This window comes from Dasypus novemcinctus, chromosome 15 (genome assembly GCF_030445035.2).
Source record: "Dasypus novemcinctus isolate mDasNov1 chromosome 15, mDasNov1.1.hap2, whole genome shotgun sequence".
NCBI classification, from domain to species: Eukaryota; Metazoa; Chordata; class Mammalia; order Cingulata; family Dasypodidae; genus Dasypus; species Dasypus novemcinctus.
The window spans coordinates 33581638-33605528 of NC_080687.1; the positions used below are offsets into that span (position 1 = coordinate 33581638).

Here is a 23891-nt window from a genome sequence, read left to right on the forward strand (position 1 = left end):
AGTTGGGCTGTGAAGTAGTATTGAACAGTATTGTGTTATTGTACAATTTAAATTAACTTTTCCTGATGGAACAGCAATCCAGTTCACAAAACAGTTTCTCATGGGCAAAAGCAAACCACAGTCTTTCTGTACCAGCTACAAATTCTGCGTTTTCCCGTAGTTGCCTGGCAAAAATGTAGAAGCCTAGTTTCACTATGCTTTGGCCAGTTTTTCTCTCCATTTGTTATATAATATGTTTTGCAATAAATTCACTGTAGCAGCTTTAACCAGTTCAATATCTTTATTCCTGTTAATTTCCCACCAAAATAATAATTTGTTTTTCAGTCCCGCAAATGGAGATAGTTTTTATTCATAAATAATATACTAACCTCTATAGCATGAAGTACTGGAATTTTAATATAATTTATTTGCTGTAGGTTTTATAATTTGCATTCTCTAAATGTTAATTACCTACTCTATTGAATTTTCACTTATAAAATCAAGTCCAAAACTATTATACAATATAAGCAATAAATGCTATAAAAACACTTAATTAAAAACTAATTTCCCCTGCTTCTTCTCACCACATTTCTCAGTATTGGTGGCGCCAGGCATTTGTCTTATTTCTCCCTGGGCCTCAGCTCCTTGATCCTCTCTGACTCAAGGTGGAACTGGAGTCCTTTCTGTCATCGTTGCAGGGTCAAATATGACAGGTTCCTTTATCTGTGTCTGTCTGTCTCTGTGTCTCCATTTATATCAGACCCTGCAAAAGGGCCGAGATTTAACCTGAGTTACACCTCACTGATGTAGTCCAATTGAAAGGTTCTCAGACCCACAGGAATGGATTAGTTCACCAACATTATCTTTCTCTTCTTGGGATTCATAAAATAATCTCATATTGCCACATTATGCAACTACATGAATAATACACAATTTTTTTTCCGTTCTCTTGTATGGTAAACATAAATCTAAGATGGACACCAAGATTCCTGCCCCTGCTTGATAAACCCTACATAATTCCTTCCCCTTGGGTATGGAATTTGTGAATATTATGGGATTCCACTCCTGTGATTAGGTTGCTAATCGGATGAGTCTGAGTCAATCAAAAGGTTTTATTTAGATATTCTGGAAGCCTTGCCTTTCACCGGCCCAACAGTGCCCTTACGTCTGACACAACTTTAAAAACCAAAGTCTTATTGAGATTATGAACACCCAGGGTAGTTGACTTTTCTGGAATCAAGCTGCTTATTAATTTTTGGTCCCTATCGTTTCCATTATTTTCTTGGAATCTTAATTATGGCTTTAAAAAAATCCTTGTTGCTTTTTATCTGAAATTTCCTGGAGTTTTTCAATCAGTTTTTTCCATATATGATCAGAAACTGAGATTTGCTAATAAATTATTTTAAAAGGAAAAAATACACTCTGTTGACTATCTTTCGGATGGATAGATATTTTCTATAAGCACATCCTGATACCAGAGCCATCCCAATGTTTGCTTTCACCAACTGTAGCCTCACATTCGTTTGCATTTGTGTGTGTTAATGATATTGTCCTGTCATTGAGTTGCATGTCCTCAAATTTACCCTCTCCCAACCTGTTACACCATTAAGAACCACTCTCCATAAAATATAATGCATTCATTCACAAATGCAACTCCAAATCATATGCCTCTTTCGTTGTCATTTGTGATTCTGTCAACATTCTCTATGTCGTAGAGTTATGAGGTATATAGACATGGACAAACATGCTACCTGCTCTTTAAATTATTGGATAGTGGAGAACATAAGGAAGAACTCAAACAACTTACAAAATATTAGAAAACATTGAAAAGAATGCAAATAGGCCAGAAATTGAAATAAGCTGCAATAGCTATCTTATCTTCAGTTCTAAAGTAATATCAAAGAGGTCCTGAAGAATATTTTAAAATTCTAGTAACACTCTATGTACCAAGATTGTGCTAGATGCTTTGCAAGTACATCACATTTTAATAAGAGGAAGAGGTTGCTTCTAACCAAGCGGGTCTGCAAAGCTTTTGGAGGTGGGCTGTTTTTAAGGGGTGAATATGATTTCCACAGGTAATGACTGGGGTGAGAGTCTTCCATATGAGAAAAGCAGACAAAGTAAATCAGAGAGGTGGAGAATCATCGGCGTGGAATGACATAAGAGAAAGGGTTTGCAATGAGGTTTGGAGCCAGACCATGCAGGGTCTTCAGAGATTGGAATTGTGACACTTGGGGACCAGTGAAAATTTTTAATCTTTCTTTCTTTTTATTGAGGAATAACAGAAAAGTTATTTTGGCAGAAGGTTACACTGGGGGAAAAAGTTATTTCTCTGAGGAGTATTTTCATTGAATGAAATTCATTTTTATTGTCCAAGGACAAAAATTTATGATCAGCTTGAGGAATTTCAAGCATCTTCACAGCAGTAGGGGATGTAATTTTTTACTTTTTCTGTGAAGCCATTACTGTGTCAAATCTTTCATAGTCTCATAAAGTCAGTCCTTACTGATTCTTTGGGCCAAATTGTCATCCCTGCCTGGACATCCTTCTGCACTAGAAAAGAGCAATTTCGTTTCACTTTTAAAGTAATGTCATGATATAGATTAATGACCCCCCCAAAAAAAACACTGTAAAATTAACTTTAATTCCTCTCCGCTTTTTTCTCCTATTTGAATTTCTTTTTTCTGGTGACTCATCAGTGGCATAGTGATAAAATAATATCCTGTGCCCTCCATTTTAGAAAATGATTTTAATGCTGCATGAATCACATGGAGATGGCCATCTATTTCTGTGATCGTGCATTGACATAATTGGTCCACTGAACTGTAATTATCAGAAATTATTACCTTCTTTGAATAAAGCATCTTTATATCACTCCCTCTCTTCCAGAAGTGTAACTTTGGGGGACAAGCTTGTGAATCCTCATCAGATTTTATTTCCGTTTCCAACTATTAATGTCATATTACATTAAAATTGTTGTAATATTCAATCTACTTTCTTGCATCAACTTCAGAAATACATGACAATCATTAATGAGAAATATTGTGTGTCTCTGTCCATTAAGATGAGTTTCTCTAAGTGTATTTTCACTGATAAAACATGACTATATTGTTAAGTATTTTCTTGTGTCTCAATTACAGAGAAATCCACCCTGTGGTGAATATTCATTCTCTTGTGGCTACCTACAATTCTCTGTCAATAAAAAAGCAGGATAATAATACATATTTTAGAGGATCATTATAAAGGTATCTTAGTTTACTAAATGCTGCTGAAAGCAATGTACTTGAAATGGGTAGACCTTTATGATGGGGATTTATTAATTTATAGCTTACAGTTCTGAGGCTGAAAAAAATATCCAGATCAAGACATCAGGCAAAACTTTCTTCCTGAAGACCGGCTGCCAGTCATCCTGGACTCCTGTCACATGGCAGGGGCACGATGGAGGCATCTGCTGTCTCTCCCGTCTCCTCTGGGTATCAATGCTTTCCGCTTCTGGCTTCCTTCAGCTTTCTCTCTTCTCCTGTGTCTTTCTTTCCCCTGGGTTCCATTAATTTCAACTTCTGGCTCCCAGGACCTTCTCTCTCAACATTGGGGGCAGGGGTGGGGTTTCTCTCTGTTTCTCTCTCTGTATTCATCCCATTTATTAATTTCAAGGATTCCAGCAAGAAGGTTGAGACCCATCCCTGGTATTGCCTTACTGAAGTAACCTAATGAAAAGGTCCCATCCACAATAGGTTCACACCCCCAAGAATGGATTAACCTTAAGGACAAGATTTTCTGGGGTCTACAAAAGCCTCACAGGGAGAATATGTGTTACAGGGATAATGTGTGCAAAGTAGTCAGCACTATGCCTGCCATGTGTAAGCAGTCAGCAAGTAGGCACAGCTGGTGACCCATAAGGTACACCTGCCCCTAAGGGGATGTTCTCCCATAGTGCTTTCAACCATCATTTATCCTGGCAACTCCCAAACTTATGTCTAACTCCCAAGCATATCTCTTGACTTCTTCTTAAAATTGCATGAGGGTCACCCCAATGATACATCATTGTCTCTCCCTGGGACTATTCAGTCAACCTTTCAAATCCTCAGCCTACTCCAGGCACTGTCTTTTATTATGCATATTTTTAATAGAATTTATTGAAGTATATCATACATATATGCACATACATAAACAGTAAATCTATAGTAAAAGTTGTGAATTAGAAAACAAACATGCATCACATCACGCAGGGCTCCTACACATCATCCCACCACCATCTTGCATTGCTGAGAAACTTTGTTTCAAACTATGAACTAGCTATAGCTCATTTCTTACATTTAGTGTATTTTTACCCCAACTCACCTGATTATAAGACCCTGTATTAGTCTTAAATATTTGTTATAGCTCATGAGAAAATGTTCTCTTATTTGTTCTGTTAACCACAGTCCTTCTTCCACCACTGGATTCTCTGTGTTATACAGTCTCTTGCTTTGTAAAAACCATTCACAGTGTATACTCAATGGCTGTCATTTTCTTCACAGAATTATGCTATCATCATCTCAGTCAGTTTTAGAGTGTGTTCATTACTCCAAAAGGAAAAATCCCATAACCTCTCATACCCACTATTGTTGTTTCTTAGAATTGATATATCTTCTTTGTCATTGCTGAAAAAATATTACAATATTGTTGTTACCATCCCTAAGTTACATTAGTTGTTGTTTTCCCATGTATCGTCATATGTTTAACACTTTATAAAAAAATAACGTTCTTATATTTGTACTCTTAACCTCAATATTCATCCACCACAAAAATCACTGTTAGGCGTTTCCTAGATTATTCTCTAGCTTCCTTTCAATTGACATTTATATCCACAGACTACCCCTTTCAGCCACACTCACATTTATGAATCAGTAGTGTTAGCTATACTTACTATAATGTGTCATCATCAACTCCATTTCCCCACTTTTATAATAAACCTTATGAAAAATTGTACATACATTAAGCATCAGCTCTCTTTCTCATCTCCTATTTTATTTCCTGGTAACCTGTACCGTAGAGTTTACCTCTGTGAGTTTACTTAACATATTTAGTTCATATTAGTGAGACTATGTGATATTTGTTTTTTTTGTATCTGGTTTATTTAACTAAACATAATGTCTTCAAGGTTCATCCATGTTGTCATCTCGACTTCATTTCATCTTTTGGCTGCATAGTATTCTGTGTAAGTATATACCACATTTTGTTTATCTATACATTGGTTGATGGACACTTGGGCTGGTTCCATATTTTAGCAATTGTGAGTAATGCTGCTATGAACATCTGTGTGCAAATGTCAGTTTGCATCCTTGCTTTCAGTTCTTCTGAATATATTCCTAGTAACGGTATTGTATTATTTGGTAGTGCTCTATTCAGCTTCTTGAAGTTCTGCTAGACTATTTTCTACAGAGGCTGCACCATTCTACATTCCCACCAATGGTGAAAGAGTGTTCCTCTCTCTCTACATCCTCTCCAACACTGGTAGTTTTCTGAGGTATTTTGGTTTTTGTTTTTTTAAAAATAATGGCCATTCTGTAAGGTATGAAATGGTATCTCATTGTAGTTGTGACCAGCATGTCGCTAACAGCTAGTGATTTTGAACGTTTTCTTCATGTGTTTTGGGCCATTTGTATTTCCTCTTCGGAGAAATGTCTATTCAAGTCTTTGCCCATTTTTTAAACTGGGTTGCTTGTCTTTTTATTGAGTTGTATGATCTCTTTATGTAATGGATATCAAACCCTGATTGGCTATGTGGTTTCCAAATATTTTCTACCATTGAATAGGCTGCCTTTTTACTTTCTTGACAAAGTCTTTTGAAGAAGAAAAGTGTTTAATTTTGAGGTGGTCTCATTTACCTATTTTTCCTTTTCATTGTTCGTGCTTTGGCTGTAAGTTTCAAGAAACTACTGCCTACCACAAAGATCTTGAAAATTTCCCCCTACATTTCTTTCTAAAAGTTTTATGATTGTAGCTTTTATATTTAGGTTCTTGATCCATTTTTGAGTTAATTTTTATATAAGGTGTGAGTTAGAGGTCCTCTTTCTTTCTTTTGGATATGGATATCCAGTTCTTCCAGCACCATAAGTACAATAGACGGTTCTGGCCCAGCTGTGGGCTTGACAGCCTTGTCAAAAATCACTTGACCATAGATGTGAGGGTTTATTTCTGAGTTCTTAATTAGATTCCATTGGTTAATATATCTGTCTTTATGTAAGTACCATGCTGTTTTTACCACTATAACTAAGTAATATGTTTTAAAGTCAGAAAGTGAGAGTCTTCCAAATTTGTTCTTTTTTAAGACATTTTTGGCTATTCAGGGTCCCTTAACCTTCCAAATAAATTTGATAATTGGCTTTTCCATTTCTGCAAAAAAAAAAAAAAAAAAGGCTGTTGGGATTTTTATTGGAATTGGATTTTATTGTAAATGACTTTGGGTAGAATTGCCATCTTAATGATATCTTGTCTTCCAATCCATGATCACAGAACATCCTTTCATTTATTTAGGTATTTTTTTATTCCTTTTAGCAATGCTTTATAGTTTTATGAATATAGGTACTTTATGTTAGGTTATGTTTATTCCTAAATATTTGATTCTTTTAGTCACTATTATAAATGAATTTTTATCTGACTTCCTCCTCAGATTGATCATCAGTAGTATATAGAAATACTAATGATTTTTGTGTATTAATCTTGTATTCTGCCACTTTGTTGAACTTATCTCTCAGTTCTTATAGCTTCATTGTGAAGTTTTTGGGATTTTCTAGATATAGGATCATATCATTAGCAAATAGCAAAAGTTTTACTTCTTCCTTTCTTATTTTGGTGCTTTTTATTTCTTCTTCTTTTCTAATTGCTGTAGGTAGAACTTCTAGCACAATATTGACTACAATATTGACACAACAGTGGTGATGGTGGGCATCCTTGTCTTGTTCCCCATTTCAGCAGGAAAGATTTCAGTCTTTCACCATTGAGTGCAATGCTAGCTGTGGATTTTTCATATATATGCACTTCACCATATTAGGAAAGCTTCCTTCCATTCCTATCTTTTGGAATGTTTTTATTAAGAAAGGATGTTGCATTCTGCCATATGCCTTTTTTACATCAATCAAGAGGATCATGTGGTTTTTCTTCTTCAATCTATTAATGTTTGTGATACTAATTGATTTTCTTGTGTTGAACTGCCCTTGCACACCTGGGATAAAACCCACTTGATCATGGTATATAATTCTTTCATTGTGTTTTTGGATTTGATATGCAAGTATTTTGTTGGGGATTTTTGCATCTATATTCTTTAGAGAAATTGGTCTGTAATTTTGTTTTTTCAAAATATCTTTATCAGGTTTTGGTATTAGGGTGATGTTGGCTCCATAGAATGAATTTGGTAGCATGCCCTCCTTTTCAGTTTTTTGGAAGAGTTTAAGTAATATTGGTATTAAATCTTCTTTGAATGCTTGATAGAATTCACCAGGAAAACCTCTGGTCCAGGGCTTTTCATTTTGGGGAAGTGTGTTCCTTCCTGTTCAATAATATTTGGAGACTTCAACACACCAAGCTCAGCATTAGATAGAACATCTTGTCTCTAAAATTGCAGTGTTAATTCCACCTTAAAAGATTGTTGTGAACCGGGATGAGATGGTGCTGGCAGATTTCTTAGCATTATTACTTTACTCCAGGCACTGTCTTTTTACTCCCTCTTCCATATTGATCCATAATGATCTTTCTAAAATGCATGTTTGAGCCTATTATTCCCCTCCTAAAATTCTTAAATAGAATGGAAAGCCAGCCTCTTAGCATGAAACCTTGGCCTCATTTACCTGTCCTGACTGCTCATGAGGGCTTGTTGTTTCCCAAGAAAACCATGCATTTTCCCTTGTGCAGTATAGCTTTGCTATTATCATTCCCTATACCTGTCAGTCTCCATTTTATCTACTTAAAAACTCCTACTCATCCTTCCATACCTGTTCAGATGGCACTTCTTTTACTTCTTTTTTTTTGTTCTAGCTTGATCCCTGCTCACATTATCCCTCAATGCTACAATTCTAGAATATAATTGGAGTTCTATAAATGCATTTTGATTGTACAATGCTCATTTTAAAGATGTAACATATTTATCATAATTTGTTTACCTACAATGCCTTTTCCATTAGCCTCTGAACTCCCTAAAGGCAAAGATCAGAGATCTTGGTCAATTTCCTAATAACATTTAGATAGTCCAATATACAAGGGTCCTCAGTAAAAGCCTGGGGCATGAACTGAACAGTAGGTACTCCATTTCTGGTGTTACATTGGAAGTTTAATACTTTTAAAATAGCCCCAATTCCACATTAGAGTGTTATTTTTAATCAACCCCTTGGGACTCTCCATAAAAATATGAAAGGTAAAAACTTTTGTTCTAGAAAACTGAGATCAAGTGCTTAATTGTTGCTAGAATCTGAAATGACTTATCATTAACTAATCCATTCATGGTATATAGATTCATCCTATTCCTACTGCCCATTTCTTGGGTATAATACCCAGAGTCTCAATGAACCAAAAATCCCAAATGAGCTGCCTACCCTCTACCATGACTGTCTTCAGACTTCTCTAACATGTCTTCTACAGATCAAATTAAAAACAGTGATTCCAAGAAAATGAGATGAGGTAAAGTAGTTGAGTATACACATGTGAGCGGCACCATAGCTAAGTATGTTGTGTGCAGACCAGGGAATGGGAGAGGAGGTGATAGGAGCTGCCCTATGCCAAGGGAGGAGCTGTCTGGCCACATCTTGTAATCCTACAGTATTAATCCTATGCATTGAGAAACACAAAAGGGAAAAGAAGAGGGTATGGTGGGCTGGCTCTAGAAAGTTTAGGCTTAGGCAGGGAGTGCTGTTGCTGCTGGTTGTGTTGTTATTTTTCGTGTAGTTTGTTTTTGTTCTTATTTTAGATTTCCATAAGCCATCAAGTCAAGATTCCAGAGAAAAAGGCAGTGAGCCCATCACAGTACAAGAGTAATGTACCTGGTAAATTTCTTTGAAAGAAACTCTAGAAATTGGGCAATGAAGTGTACATTTTGGTAGGAAGCACCAAAAAGAGAATTATGTTAACAGTCTAGACAAATGCCACATTTCCTGTGGGAAAAACAGTCTAGGCAAATGCCACATTTTCCCTTGGGAAAAACCAAGACATTTCAGATTGGGTAAAAAGAGAAAGTAAAACCAATATGAGGATTATGAAAAGACACCGCAAAATCAAGGAAATAGAACACTATTTTGGGGAATGAGGAAGAATGTATTTCTGCCATATTCATCTAGATAAAAACTATTAAATTTTTTTGCTGTCAACTCACCAACACATGAAAAGGAAAGTTTACTATATTATGCCTTGTTTCTGACAGAATATGATGTATCCAGCAAAGATTCATACAACATAATAAGGTAAAATGTATTTAATAATAATTTTTAAAATAATAATGTTACCAGATTTTGTCTAGGTTCTTGACTAAACTGCAAGAAATTAATTTCAAGAGCAAGCCATGTTGATTAGACCAGTAATTTATTAAGGTAGGGGGGAAATGGGAGAAAATAACAGATCATGGGTCCCAGGTAGAGAGGAAGGGGCTGAAGAGTGATATAAAGGGCTGGGTTTACTTGTGTATTGATCCATGTGTGGATGAAAAAGACCAGACTAGGGCATGAACAGGCACCGGGATAGGGCGAATGCAGAGAGGGCAAAGGCTTTGCACTTGCTTTTTAAATCATTAATTATTCCACCCCTTTGCTAATGGCAGAGGAGGAGTTCCAGCTATTTGCTGTTTTGATTGATTACCCCACCCATCAATCCCCCGGGAGGGTCCAAATACAGGGTCCTTGGAAAATATCCAGGGCTTCTCCTGGCTTCTGGAGGAAATCTCATCCTGAATGGAAAAATCTCATGAGGGTCTTCCAGCAGCCATCTTGGGGGTACTGAAGAACATTGTGCAATGGTGGCAGTTTTTCTGCCAGGTTTCAGATCTGTCTATTGATTCCCTACCTAGCCTGCTTCAATAATATAAAGGGAAAGTAAGATCAAAATTAAGATGAAAGCAAAAATGAGAATCAAAACACAAAGACTCACCATGAGCCTTTGGCACATGTTTGCCAAAGGCACGTAGAGCCTTTGGCACCATGAGAGTTTGGCACAGGTATGGCTTTAATTTTTCTAGCAAATATGCACTTAATATACATATGTCCATATAAGTTCCACAGTGAATATAAGGTAAAAGCAAACTAGTGCTTAGAGAAGCATAATTATTCCTGGTAGACTATAGAAAGACATGTCTCTAGTGGTCAATACTGAATATAATAACAACAATTATTTGATATATAAGGCTCTATAAATAATAAGGACTTTACATAGACTTATACATAGAGACACCTACATACATTCTTACATGCATATCCACATATAGTTAATGCAATCCTCAAAACAAACCTGTTGATGAAGTATTTTCTTCACATTATAAATGTCATAAAAAGGAGTATTATGCAATGTCATAAAAAATTGGTGAGAAACAAGAAAAGAATGTTAAAGGAGCAGTAATTAAAAGAGTATAGGAATGTATAAACACAGATCTTGTATTCAATGAAAAAAATATATGATAAGGAATCACAATGAATGATGAAATCTTAATTATCATTAAACAAGTATTACTGGGGACACTATACCTCCATCATACTGTGAATCAAACATTATTCCTGGTAAATTAGAGCAAGAATTTTTAAAGTATAAAAATAGAGAAAACAAGAAGAAAATAGAAAATTTAACTAATCTTGGATAGTAAAGTACTTCCTAACCCTGAAAAGAATTGAATGAATTACAAAGTAGAATAAATTTGAATTTTAAAACTTTAAATCAAAAATAACCACCATAAATTTAATTTTAAAAATAACCTTAATTTATAATGGATGTTGGCAAGAAAATCTCAAATGGACAGGGTTTATTTGTTTTTTTACTTTTTTATGTTAATGACAATTTACACTACTGGCAAGATAACAAGAAGATGGACCCTTCATATATTGCACATGGCAGTAAAAGTTTGTAACTTTTCTGGGGATCAGTTTTCCTTATATACAAGACACTGAAGACATTTTTACTCTTTGATCTAGTAATTGTACTTCTAGACCCTCGCTAGGAACATAAAGAGAAAACATGCGGAGATTGAGCTTCCAAAAATCCTCTTAATAGAATTACTTATTGTAAAAAATTGAAACAATCTAAATGTCCAACTGTATAGGAATGTTTAAATAAATTGTGATATGTGGTGGCGTATTATGTGGTCATTAAAACTACATATTACAGAATAATTAATGAGCTAAGTCATGAATGAGGTATTTTGTGTTGATAAAATTTTAAACTTTTGTTTGAATTGCAAATGACTTATTTACTCCTTATACCTTTCAGTATCTTCCAAATTTTCTACAATGAATGACTTCTCATTTTTCAAAAAATGGAGTGCATATATGTAGGATGAATACATAGATGAACACACACATACATAGTCATAGATATACATATATATTCCATCTTAACAAAGATATGTAAGTTATATTTATAAGACTAATTTTAGTTTAGGAGTTGTAAAATCATTTTTATTAAAGTTAAATTTTCAGTTATTCATTTGTAAACAACTTTCAAGTTTATTTGTTCACATCAGATATTATTTCACTTATCTTTACAAAATAAAATTTGCTTTTAATCAAAGTGGATATGAGTCACAATATAAATTACTTTATGCCACTTTGATATAATTAAATCACAATTATCCAAACAAATAGAAAACTTATTACTAAATGTAGTGGAAAAATTTCAAGCTGTTTTTGTTTGTTTGCTTGCTTTGTTTTTATTAGAGAAGTTGAAGATTTATAGAAATTTACTTTTAAGGTATTAGAATACTAATTACATACTATCAAAATTAGAACCAAGGTGCTGAAATTTATGTTTGTATAATAGAAAAGAGCACATGACAGTGTAAGTCGCAATACAGCCCTTTATTTGCAAACTTTGATTTGATAATGGAGATAAATGAGAAATCAAACAAGATTGCATAGACTACATTTTCACATGCCAAAAAATTATAGAAAGGATGGAAGGAAAAAAGAAAGAGAAGGAAGTAGAAAGGAATTTCACAAAATCTCAGCTGTGATACTTCTAAAGATCCAGCACTCTTCTTATTGGAAACAAGGAATGAAGCAGGAAGGTAGTAGTCAAATTCTCCATGATTATATAGAAAGAAAATAGGAAAACTCTATTTCTAAAATGTTGCTTATTTTAATACACAAAAATGTAAGCATTTTCTTGGCAGACACTGCTTTCTACTTGAAGTCAAATAGAAAAACCTTACTCTTGAGCATGCTTCTACAAACAATAAGAACACAGTGAAGTTTCTTATGTAGACTAAGTGGTATTTTAATTACAGACATCTTCTTTATAAATCTCAGTTTATTTCACAATAAGACATACATCTGTATTTTTAAGAGCACTGTCTATTTTGTATATATCATTAAATCTTTATTGCACCAAAAGTAAAATATCAACTTTCATCTGCAATTTTGTAACGCATATTTGCCAATGAAATGCATCATTTACATTATGAAAATTAAATATGACTGACATTAGCAAAATCGCTAATTAAGTAATAGGGCATAAATACTCAAAGAAACTTGACAGTCTGTTCTATGAAGAAAATTAATTCAGAAATCCTCCATTTGCATAAATCTCCAGGTCTCATTTTCACAGCTGTTTGTTCTGTCAACTAGACGGTTGCTTTTCAAAATTATTTTAACATAATTGGTGGGAAGTATACCTTTCAACTAAAAATATCTTGCTTGGCAAGAAAGATTATTACAAGGGAAATGTAAGTTCATTCATTTCATCTTGATATTTTTCCTTAAACGTTTCTAATACAGGAACTTTAACATTTGGTCTTAAATCATTGAAACATTTTTGTAATTTTATATTCACATAAAAATGAAAAGGTTATGTCTTTTTCACAGGTAAAAAATGTTAATGAGTAGAGCCTATTTTAACAAAGAATAAAGAATACTGGAGATACCTAATTTTCATTAGTTAGTTGAGTGCAATATCGAGTTCCAACATGTACCCACAACTGGTTAATCAAAGATGATAAAAATTTTAAATATTAATTTAATAATATTTGAATAGGTATAGGCATGTATATTGCTCATTTTAGTAATTTAGATAATGAAAAGAATCAGCAATTATTAGATCTTAAAATGCTTTTTACCTACAATATCTGAAAGAACAGGCATAATGTGAAGTCAACAGATCCCAGCCTAGAGACCCAGCAACACCATTTGCTATCTGTAACGAGGGCTAATCATTTACCTCTGCACTTCTGTTCCATCTCCAATAGGGGCTCTGCTACCTGCCATAAGTACTTCACAGGGTTATTGTGAAAATTATATTAAATAACGAACATTTAATTTCTTCAAATGTCAGTCATACCTGTATCCCTGAGCATGTCAACTTAATCTTAGCTGAAAAGAAATCCCAGGAGACTGTAAAATCCATGATCACAATCTTGTCTACAATGCTGCTTATGGTGTTTTAGTTAAAAGTTCATCCAAGCATGGCCATTTAAAAGAAGATTGGCAATATGATACACCTACATATACTTTCAGAACTGCAAAAGATTCACTGTTTTCTGCAAATGAGCTTCTACCATATTTCTTTTACTTTTGAAATTATATTTAAGTATAGACTCTACTGAAAATAACTGGCTTCTGCAATAAACATAATGTTCTCCTGTCTGCTCTGCCTCTAATTGTGTTCAAGATCATTTTGACATCCAAGGTCAATGACATTGGTCCAGTTCTATGAAGACTTTGCCATAGTAATGTAAAATTTGACCAATACACAGTTTTGCTCTCTCTTTTTATTCAAATGAAATGCTTAGCAACAAGCATACTTTAGGAATTGTAAAAGCACAGTAAGTAATGTGGGTTCATTTTTCAAAAAGCAAAGAACCACTTGCCAGTATAAGATGGCAGTCCACAGAACACATTGAACCCTAGCTTCCACTTTTTTCATTTCTTTCTAAATCACAAAGAATAAAGCATACAGATGGATTGATAATTTAAATCTTTCACTTTTATTGACGGTAAAGGTAATTGATTTCAACAGATGTATAATTTCAAAAGGGTTCATTCATATAGAGAGACATACATGTCTCCAAAAATTGAATCGTGTTTAAGTCACTAATAACTAAACCCTCCAGAAGTCTCTACAACAAAATTCAGTATTTGTTTGTGTTTTAATAAGAGTCCAGAATATGTGATGAGCAAAGCCCCCAGTTTATTTAGTTCTCTATTTTCAGTCTGTTTGCCAACACTGGAATTTTTACTGTTTATTCAGTAAAATGCTCTGATGATTTGAGTGCCCCAGCGTCATTATAGACTATCTATTATAATAAAAATTTCCCTATAACCTTTTTCTATAGTTTTTATAGGCAAGATATGATCTGGAAAAATAGACTGCCAACTATATTGTACAAGTACACAGTTTTCCACCTGATTACCATTACCAAGTAATAGACCAGAGAGCAGACACTTATGGCTAGAAGATGTCTTAGGGATCATTTAATCCAAAGATAAAATAAAACACACATTACAAACAATGACAAACTGTAAAACCATGTATCTAAAGGAGATGTTTTCTTTAAAATATAGTTTATCTTATATTGTTTTCAAACTTTATAAAGATTGAGTCACACTGTATATGACATAAAAAGTTTTAAGTCACCAAAAATACATAGGAATTTCAAAATACAAATAAGTAAAATACAAATTGTTTATCGTTAGGACCAATAGCTTTAAGACAGATATTTTTTATTTTATTGAAAATATTATTTGCATTGTGCTTTAGTTTTTATAAAGTACTCACTGGTACTTTATTTTGATTCTCAAAATAATCTTAAGGGAGTGATAATATGAGCACATATTTGAGCAAGGTTGGCTTCAGAAGAACTAAGTACCCAAAGTCATTAAACCTATCAATGATTTAATCTCAAACTCAGGCACTGTTTGAGATTCTTTGCCTCGTCAGGGTCATGGTCTTGATAATCATTTCTTCCTTGAAAGTCATCTCTTGCAAAAGAAGTCAGATATAGTGACAGGTGATATTCAATAAACTGAGTTTTTTGTTTGTTTTTGGTTTTGTTTTAAGTAAATTATTTAAGATAGTAATTTTTTACATTTTAGGATTTAACATATCCTTTTAATCATGCAAAATTTTAAATAAAACTTGTTATTTTTGTTAGTGCTCTGGTTATAATGTTTTGAAAGGAATGCCCAATGCCATTTTACCCATAAGTTTGATAATTTTTTTCCTGTATCTGTTTTTAAAGATATTTGTAGGTTTAAAGATATTTGTAGAAAATAAAGAATTCCCTTATACCCTTCTCTCACACACTCAGTTTTCACTGTTATTATAGTTTTGCATTAGTGTGTGGTACCTTTGTTACAACTGATGAAGCATTATTATTATAATTATACTATTAGCTATATTCCATAGTTTACATTAAGTTTCACTCTTTGTGTTGTACAGTTCTACGGTGTTTTTTTTTTTCTGGTAACTTGTTTTCAACCTAAAATTTCCCATTCAATTTCCTGTTGAAGAAGTTTTGAAAAGCTTGTGACTAATAATGCATTCACCAGAAAGAGGAAAGCAGCTTGCCAGGGAATGTTGAGGTCCCATTAGAGGCTGTGGTCAAAAGGAGCCCTTTTTCCTTTGAAATTATTTTCTTCAGGATGCACCTGGATAGGCAGGTGCAACCATGGAGAATAGATTCACCTAGATGTTGGCATTATTCCTGAGAGTTTGCCAGAAAACACTGAGAGATGAAGGAGTTTGGAGAACTGTGAAGAGTATAATTGAATTGGTAGACCGTCGAATTTCATCCAAATCAGTTAAGGAGCTATATGAAGTACAAGAAAGAGCTGCTGCGAAAGGCTTTAACTTTAGAGCACTAGGCTCTTATTCCAAGTTTCAAATCCATAGTACTTGTATTTATGTACAATGTACACATTATTTGTATTTATTTATTTATTTTTATTACGTGAGCTACACTAAAACAAACATGAAAGCCATAGTTTTCCCTCCAAAAAATCATGTGGATATATATCTAATACCAAATAAAGAGGAAAAGATTTGCTTACACTCAACCTTCTCAATATATGGCTAGAAGGGCTCAAGATTAAAATACAGAATAAGAATATAAAACTCTGTGTGTGTGTATATATATGTTTATGTACATATATATATTCTTATATAATGGGCTAACATGTGGAAAAAGTCACACAGTTACCTTCTACTTTAGAACTACTACGATAACACAATGGAAAATGCATGTTATTAAAACATTATCTTTAAAGCCAATAAGGGTGGTTCAAAATCTTTTTTTTTATCCCCCACCCCAACCCCTTGCGGCATTTTGAGTGCTGTCTGCTCTCTGTGTCCATTCCCTGCACGCTCTTCTGTGTTCTCACTTGTCTTCGTCATTTTGTTGCATCACTTTGCTGAGTCATCTCTTCCGCGGCACTTGTGGGCCGGTGGCACTCTGCGGCATGTGAGCGAGCCTGCCTTCAAAAGGAGGCACTGAGATGCAAACCCAGGTCCTCTCATATGGTAGATGGGAGCCCAACTGATTGAGCCACAGCCACTTTCCTCAAAAGCTTTTAAAAGAAGTAGAGAAGCAAAAAAGTACAGAATGTGCCACTTGAAACTTGTGGGACGGTTGGCCTCAACAGACCTGCTGAGCTAGCGATGCTCCCTGAATTAATACCAAAAAATGAATCTGGAGAAAAGTTCCCCACTACAGCTGATTTGTAACACCAAACAAACATTAATTTTGTCTTGAAAGTGGTGGCTCTTGGATGATTTGTTTACTGAGTTCTTCAATATATTTAATGCCATTTTTATTGGTTTTTCCCAATAAATTCTCCATAAGAACCCCAAATTCTCCAAGGCTTTGATCTTGTCAGTAAGTAATGATTTTGCCAACCAGCATACTATTGTGTACTATTCAGAAATTTAACCCCAACATTAGGTAGAAACAACATTTATTGTATTTTGATGTCCTTTTATATACTGTTAATGTTTTTGAATAGTTGAGTAAGTTTAAAATTAAAGAAAAGAAACTAACTGCAAAATATTAAAAGATCATGATGTCAGTGGATTTTTCAGAAGATAAAACTCCTCTACAAATTATAACTATTCAAGGGAGTAAAAGAAACAAGATTGAGTAGGTGAATAATTAAGGCAGTTAAAACCAAAGGAGGTGTCACTTTTGCGCTTCAGCGAATACCATCAAGGCAAACCTTCTATTTTAAGACTGTCTGGTAGTAAGACACAGCAGGGACACACTAAATAAAAAGGTTGAGCTACTACATAAGTTGTCAAGTGGATTTCATTTTGAAAGCAAATTCTCTGTAGAGAAAGAGTTCTTGAAACCAACTGAAGATAAAGAAAATAGGTGCAAGCTAAAATATAAAATGTAAATTGCACATGGATAATGTGATTTGTATTTTTTACTACACTTAAAATTTTAATTTGTATATTTATTTTAAAAGTAAAAGAAATCCATGTTTTACATGTATTTAACTCCTTCCCTAATTCCTCAATCCCTCCCATTCTAATAATCAGATTTGTAAGATTATTTTATGTTTTTAAGCATAAAGCAAAAACATACATACTTATGTATATTACACATGGTATAATACTATATATTCTTCCTTCTGAATATTTAAAATATTTAAATATTTTTAACCTCAATTGAGATCTCCACATACTAAAAACTGAAAACATGCAATTAGGTCATCAGATTATCAAAGGAAATAGATTATGTATTTTTAAAAGCATTACAAATTACCTTCCAAGCTCTGGGTAAACACATTCAGCTTTTTTATTTAAGCATAGTGGCTATACTTGCTTTGCCTCTACATAGCTCTAAGAAGGTCTATTGGAAAAAGATTTGGGGTCAGGAATGGATCCTTAGGGTCTTGAGGGAGAAAACACTTTTCTGTCATTGATGATCCTACTCTGCTAGCAACACTACCGCAGGGACCCTGGGGGACACTGATGGGAAAATGGTCTGGGGGTATTGCCCAACCCACCATTCAAGTGGTGTTAGTTATAACAAAAGGGAAGCTATGAAAATACTTATTTCCATTTCTTTCCTCTATGGTGATCTCATTTTTCTCTAAGGCTCCAAATCTCAGTTTATGGCCAAAAAGCACATCACCAAATATAGGACCACTTGGGGGGAAACTTTAAGTTGTTTTAATAGTAATACCAAGGAAAAATGTGGAACCAAGTCTAAGGACCAAGATTGGATTCAGTAGATTTCCTGTCAGATTGGATATAGGATGTGAGGGAATGAGAAGGACCAAAGATGTATACAAGGTTGTTGGCCTAAGTAACTTGAAAAATGAATTCTTCATTTTCTGAGATGGGGAGAACCCCAGGTACACCAGGTTTGGGGAGTGGGGCATCAAGAATTTAATTTTAGACGTCCAATGTTTGAGATTCCTATTCTACATCCAAGTGGAGATGTGAACTTGATTGTTTGAATCTGGAGATAGAATGGGGAATAAAAATGTGGGAGTCATCTGTATATGGATGCTACTTAGAGGTGTTAGAATGGATGAGATTGACTAGTTAATGAATGTTGAGAGACAAGAGAGAGATCTGAAGACCAAGCCCTGGGACCACAATATTTAGAAGAGTTGAGCAAAGGAGTCTTGAAAGGGTCAACAGCGGGTTTTGTGGCTCTATTCAACAGTGTTCTGGCTCTCTTAGTGACTCAAAGACTTATTTTCTGCCCTTAGATGTGTTTCCTCCAGAATCATCCCTGTAGCAACCCTCTTGCTCACACTCTTTCTCCTGTTCTCACCTTTGTTTTGCTCCCACATATGATGTACACTCCAACTAGAAACACGGAATCCTCTTCTCCATTAGATGAAATCTCAACTGCATGGCCAGTGTCCATCCATTCATTCAACTTCAGGTCCTAATGCTAATGCGATTTATCTAGGTAGTTTCCATTTGAAATTCATTAGAGAGTTATTTTTTGACTGATATATTCTTCTAACTTCATGTGCATTCCCAGGTTAACTGCTCATCTCTAGTTCAATTACCTGCATCCAGATGCCTATATTATGTACAGTGGTTGAGCTGTATAGTGATGTTTAATACATGAGTATGTCTTTATTTTTTTTTTTAAGATTTATTTGTATTTCTTTCTCTCCCCTCCCACCCCACCCCAGTTATCTGCTCTCTGTGTCCATTCACTGTGTGTTCTTCTGTGACCGCTTCTATCCTTATCAGCGGCACCAGGAATCTGTGTTTCTTTTTGTTGCATCATCTCGTGTCAGCTCTCCATGTGTGCGGCACCATTCCTGGGCAGGCTGCACTTTCTTTTGTGCTGGGCGGCTCTCCTTACAGGTGCACTCCTCACGCGTGGGGCTCCCCTACGCGGGACACCCTTGCGTGGCTCGGCACTCCTTGCACGCATCAGCACTGTCCGTGGGCCAGCTCCACACTGGTCAAGGAGGCCCGGGGTTTGAACTGCAGACCTCCCATGTGGTAGACAGACATCCTATCCACTGGGCCAAGTCTGCTTTCCCATGAGTATGTCTTTAGAGACAAACAAAACCTAGGGGTTTGGACTTAGGGAGTAAAATAGAAAAAATAGCAAAAAACCACAGCTCTTCTGCCCCTAAAACCTAGGGAAATTAATTTTTAAAAGTATCAGCTTGTAAAATATATACCAGTAACATCCCCTCAAAGAAAGGATCAAATTTCATACCTTTATCTTTGAATAACAGCTTCCAGGGGAGGAGGAAAGGCAGTGAGTAGAATGGGTAGAGACAGAGAGAGAGGAAGACAGAGAACTCTCTCTAAGATGGTCCTTTAAAGGCTACTACTCAGAAGAAATTGGCAGGAAGTAAAGTTAAAAAGGCAAATCCTAAAATTAAAAAAAAATAAGAACATCATACTCTTATGCTCTGATCTGGAGAGGCTTGGGCTGAGAGAGTATGCAGACACCTGGAACAAGACAGTAACCCTTCAAGTATAGAAGCCACTTGTTTCAGCCTTTTCCACCTGGAAGCTGCTAGATCTCACCTTTTTTATTTTTCCCTGTGGGGAATAAAGCTTGAGAGTGAAGGCAGAATAACCATAATTTCTTAAAAAGCAATTATCTCCCACGATAAATAAAAATTTAGCATACAAATGTATGAAGAGATAAAAAGAACAACTGAAGTCTCTAAGGGGCAGGAAGCCCAAGGGGAAGAGGGAGGAAGAGCCCCAGGAGTGGTCCCTCCACCCCAGCCCACCCCCACTGGGGACCCAAACCAACAGGATTCACTTGTCTTTGCCCTCACCTGGAGTGAGTCAAGTCAGAACGATGGCTAGAGAGAAGCTGGTGAATTTGAAGAAGTGAACACCTGGCACAGATTGAGTCTACTGAAATGAAGGTTTCAGGAATCTGCCTGAATTGGAGAAATATATAAAGCCTGATATTTCAAGCAAAACTGCCCATAACCTCAGCTAGTAGTTCTCTTCCTACTTAGCAAAAGTCAGACAAGAAAACCTAGCTGACAAATTGGATCTGAGAGCACTTTCTGGTACTATATTGGAGAGACTCCAATACCTAAGTAGGAAAGTAAAAAATGACAGTTGTGGAGCAGGTCTCAGGAGTAATTAGTACATACTAGAACAGGTAGTGAGAGTACTCCAAGAAAAATACCTAAATAAGACTCAAATGATTTCTGGGTAACTGGGCTCCAAGAAGACTGTCATATTGAGAATTGGAATGGAATCTATTAGAAACGATAGATAAAATGTGTAAGAATCTGGATACTATTTGGCTTAGAAGAGAGCATGTATTTCTTTTTTCAGCAAAAAAAAAAAGTAAAAAACAATCAGAAAGTCTCAACAAAAACAAAGAAATCCAAAAACTTCATAAGAATGGGATGGGTCAAATAATGAGAATTAAATTAGATTGGAGGACACTTGAAGAATTATATCAGTTTTTCTTAAATTAACCTACTGTGATCCAGTCAATAAAATCAGAGGATTTGGAGGAAATTAAACTATTAAAATCAGTAAGAAAATTCTGGAAATAAGGGTTATGAGGAGGGCCAAGAACCCTACCAGTTATTAAATGTTCAATTTTTAGTCAATTTGGAAGTGAAACAGATTAATGTAAAAGAACCAAAGTCTGGAAATAGAGCCAAAAGCATGTGACTATTCAAAATACAATATAGGGGTTATTTCAAATTAATGAAAAAGTATTATTCAATTGAATTGTGCTGAATCAACTGTTGATTTATTATGTTGAATCAGCTATTGAAAAGAAAAAAATTAGTATTAATTCCTGTCATATTCCTTATACCAAAATAAATTCCAGATTTAAATTTTTTTAAAAATAATAAAATAGTGAAACTGTAGAACTAATGGATGAAAATGTAGGTTAGTTTATATCCAGCCTTGAAATGGGAGACGTCTTTAAGAAAAATAAAAATAACATAAATAAAAACAGTGACAAATTAGATCACATGGAAATTTAAAATTTATGATTGCAAAAATATCTAAATGAATAGGGAAAACATGTTAAGCAGATATGATAGAAAATTTATTTTCTTTATAAAGAGCTGGTAGAAGTCAACAAAAATGAAATGATCAATACAGTAGGAAAGTGGTATAACATATGATCAGACAGTTCAGGGGAAAGAAACAACTTTCTCTAGGCCTTTGGTTATATCCACCTCCTTCATGATGAATTCTGTCTTCACTGCATAGGTCAATTACCCTCATTTTCCCCCAAGTGTTCTTGAGAAGAGGAATAAATTAGTCTTTCTATATTGTCCTTTAGTAGTTTTATTATAGTTCTCTTAGAGACCATATTTTTCATCCTTCCTTTTGTTAGAACTGGTCACTTACATCTTCATCTTCCCCTATTGATTATAAATTTCATAAGAAAAGAACCATGTCTTACTCATTTCAACCCCCCAATACATCAAATCTTTAGTAACCACTAATAATCTTTGTTTTGAATAAATAAGCCCAGCAGTTTTTCCAGAAACACAGAACCTGTAGAAAAATGTCAGTAGGTGTTCTTGATTCATAATCTCAAGCCATCGTTTGAATTTAAATTTCTGGATAAATCTCAACAAAACTGGTAAGTCCCCTTCAAGAAGGACATGAATTAATTTTCAGCCTGTAATAGAAGGATTTCGTGGCATTACTTTCCATTGGTTTAGTCATGCAAGCAGTTATAAACACAGCAATGCCATTGTAATAGAAAGCTTTGCTCTCAAATATAATGGGTAGCATCTCACAATATGAACTTTCAAGTTCTTAAACTGTAGGGAATGAGATTTTATTTTCTCCTGAGACTCTGAAAAGAGGAAAGGATAACCCCAATGTCCTTGTCCACATTGCTTATCTCACAGCAACAGGTTGCAGTACCACAGTTCCACTTAACCAAACATTTGCTGAATGCATAATAGCTGAGAATTCATGAAAGGCAATGCAGAAGATGAAAATGAATTTAGTTGTTTTGTGCTCAAGACAACTGAAGAGTACCCAAGAATTTCTGATCTCTAGGTACTAAGAATAAATCTATTTGACATAATCACAAGCTTTCCTATCACTTTTGGGAAAAGAAACCCATGCCCAATGGAATTCCTTTTATTTTTTACTCTTTACCTATTTCTGTTGAGTACTTAGCATGTACACACACTTTCACACTGGTGCCATCTTTGTTAAGGAAAATACAGCAGCTTGATATTTTTATGTGCATCATCTTTGGAATTTGTGCTCCTTGCCTTTGGATGTAATAAATATTCAGCAGAAAAAAATACAGGGAAACAATAATTGCCCTCAATAATAATTTCTGGCATACTTATGAGGCTAAATGATGTGTTGAAAATTCCCTGAAGCATTTTTAGAAGGAGTAAAAAGCTATTCTGTGTGTTTGTGGAAAGTAGTCTTCTCTTTAACACACTGGCAAGGAAAATATTTTATTTTCCTTGGCAATGTTAAGGTCAAGTATCAGTAACAACATTCCTCATACTTTCCTGAACAAAGTACTTTGTAGGCTAATCAGATTGCAGAAAAATTAACTCAAGGAGAACTTAAGTGCTTTCCACATTGACAAAGGGTGAGTGCAAAAACTTATCTCCTAGTTCAAGATTCGTTTAACAGTTAACTGCTTCTCTGTTTGAATGGGTCCACTCTGTGCTAAGTGTTGATCGTGGTGCTGCCAGAAAGTTAACTTAATTATCCCTAGTGAAGGAAAGTATGCTGAGAGCGTATATGTGACTAAGCCTCGTAAGTGGGTAAGTGGGAAAGATCTGAGACTTCACAAATTGCAGGATGCAATACTGGGAAAAGTACTGACTTTGGAGTCACGAAGCCTGGAGAATGCTTCTCTTAGTGCCACAAATTAACAGGGTGACTTTGGGCTGATCACTTATCATCTTTGAGCCTCATTTTTATCTTCAAAAGAATCTGAGACAGCAGACGCAGCTCAAGTGATTGAGTGCCTGCTTCCCACATATAAGGTCCTGGGTTCGAGCCCAATAACTCCTAAAAACAAACAAGCAAACGAAAAAACCAACCTGGGGGAACCAGTGTGGCTCTGTGTTTGAGCCCCAGCTTCCCACATAGGAGGTCCTGGGTTCAATCCCTGGCCCTCATACCTAAAAAAAAAGAAGAAAAACTGATTAGATTGTTTTTCGGATTTGATCTTTTGTTTCTAAAATCTTAACACTGTAACAGGAGTTTTATTTGGGGGTAAGGTCCACTTTCATATTATCCTGGACTCTATTTCTTGAAATCCTTACACCTGA

General features: G+C 35.0%; 1 protein-coding gene across 9 annotated transcripts in view; it reads left to right on the top strand.

The window, feature by feature from the left end:
- NALCN (sodium leak channel, non-selective) overlaps positions 1–23891 on the top strand; it is a 359283-nt gene that overhangs the window by 188777 nt on the left and 146615 nt on the right. The window lies entirely within an intron of this gene.